The following is a 2,618-nucleotide window of genomic DNA, read 5'->3' on the forward strand; positions in this document are numbered from 1 at the left end:
GGCAATGTTACTATCCTTTTTCCACACTTGTGCTTCAAAGTGGCACCATGTTCTTCATATAGATTGTCTCCTATGTTGTCACTTTCATATAATAGTGGGAATTTTCATTATAGAACTTGGCTTGTATATTCCAACGATGGGCTTCCTCAAATGCCCTAGGTCTTCATGAGCAAGCAAGTTGGATGCACACCCACTTAGTTTCTTTTGTTGAGCTTTCATACATTTATAGCTCTTAGTGCATCCATTGCATGGCAATCCCTACTCCTTGCATTGACATCAATTGATGGGCATCTCCATAGCCCATTGATTAGCCGCGTCGATGTGAGGCTTTCTCCCTTTTTTTGTCTTCTCCACATAACCTCCATCGTTATATTCTATTCCACCTATAGTGCTATATCCATCGCTTGCGCTCATGTATTGCGTGAGGGTTGAAAAAGCTGAAGCGCGTTAAAAAGTATGAACCAATTGCTCGGCTCGTCATCAGGGTTGTGCATGATGGGAGCATTTTGTGTGACGAAAATGAAGCATGGCCAAACTATATGATTTTCTAGGGATAAGCTTGCTTTGGCCTTGTTGCTTTGAAAAGACATGATTGATTTATTAGTACGCTCAAAGTATTATTGTTTTTTATGTCAAATGATAGACTATTGCTTTGAATCATTCGTGTCTTAATATTCATGCCATGATTAGACATATGATCAAGATTATGCAAGGTGCATTCCACATAAAAAATTATCTTTTTTATCATTTACCTAATCGAGGACGAGCAGGAATTAAGCTTGGGGATGCTTATACGTCTCCATCGTATCTATAGCTTTTGATTGTTCCATGCCAATATTATTCAACTTTCATATACTTTTGGCAACTTTTTATACTATTTTTGGGAATAACATATTGATCTAGTGCCTAGTGCTAGTTCCTGTTTGTTGCATGTTTTATGTTTCACAGAAACCCAATATCAAACGGAATCCAAATGGGATAAAAACATACGGAGAATTATTTTGGATTATTTGGGATTTTCCGGAGGAAGAATCAACGCGAAACGGTCTCTGAGGTGGCCACGAGACAGGGGGGCGCGCCCACCCCCCTGGGCATGCCTGGCACTCTCGTGGGCCACCCGTAAGGCGGTTGACGCTCTTCTTTTGCCGCAGGAAAGCTAATTTTATGGGAAAAATCTGGGCGAAAGATTCACCCCAATCGGAGTTACGGATCTCCAGATATAAAAGAAACGGTGAACGGGCAGAATCTGAGAATGCAGAAATAGAGAGATAGATCCAATCTCGGAGGGGCTCTCGCCACTCCCACACCATGGGAGCCAAGGACCAGAGGGGAAACCCTTCTTCCATCTAGGGAGGAGGTCAAGGAAGAAGAATAAGAAGGGGGGGGGGCTCTCCCTCTTGCTTCTGGTGGCGCCGGAACGCCGCCAGGGGCCATCATCATCACCGTGATCTACACCAACACATCCATCATCTTCACCAACATCTCAATCACCTTCCCCCATCTATATTCAGCGTTCCACTCTCCCGCATCCCGCTGTACCCTCTACTTTAACATGGTGCTTTATGCTTCATATTATTATCCAATGATGTGTTGCCAACCTATGATGTCTGAGTAGATTTTTGTTGTCCTATCGGTGATTGATGAATTGCTATGATTGGTTTGAGTTGCATGTTTTATTGGTGTTTTCCTATGGTGCTCTCCATGTCGCGCAAGCGTGAGGGATCCCCGCTGTAGGGTTTGCAATATGTTCATGATTTGCTTATGGTGGGTGGCATGAGTGACAGAAGCATAGACCCGAGTAAGTAGGTTGTTTATGTATGGGATAAAAGGGGACTTGATGCTTTAATGCTATGGTTGGGTTTTACCTTAATGAATCTTTAGTAGTTGCGGATGCTTGCTAGAGTTCCAATCATAAGTGCATATGATCCAAGTAGAGAAAGTATGTTAGCTTATGCCTCTCCCTCAAATAGATTTGCAATAGTGATTACCGGTCTAGTAACATAGTCAATTGCTTAGGGATAATTCCACAACTCCTACCACCACTTTTCCGCACTTGCTATATTTACTTTATTGCTTCTTTATCTAAACAGCCCCTACTTTTTATTTATGCGTTCTTTATTTTCTTGCAAACCTATCCAATAACACCTACAAAGTACTTCTAGTTTCATACTTGTTCTAGGTAAAGCAAACACTAAGCGTGCGTAGAGTCGTATCAGTGGCAGATAGGACTTGAGAGAATATTTGTTCTACCTTTAGCTCCTCGTTGGGTTCGCCACTCTTACTTATTGGAAGAGGCTACAACTATCCCGTATACTTGCGGGTCATCAATAACCAAAGGTTCACTCGAATATCATTCGTGTAATCATAGGGACCGATATGGGCGTCCACGGTTCCGCTATCGGTCATTGAACAAAGGGGTTTCATTCATGTCTATGGTTTACCGAACCTACAGGGTCACAAACTTAAGGTAATCATGATATGCTGAGTGTTAGTGGGATGGGAGTGATAAGAATATATTTGTGGAACTATTTCATTAATATCCGGAATAGTTCCAAGAGGTTTTGGAAGCGTTTCGGGGTCACCGGAAGGGTTTCGTCGAATATTGGGTAATACTGGGA

Source organism: Triticum dicoccoides, chromosome 6B, assembly GCF_002162155.2.
Source record: "Triticum dicoccoides isolate Atlit2015 ecotype Zavitan chromosome 6B, WEW_v2.0, whole genome shotgun sequence".
In the NCBI taxonomy this organism is placed as follows: Eukaryota; Viridiplantae; Streptophyta; class Magnoliopsida; order Poales; family Poaceae; genus Triticum; species Triticum dicoccoides.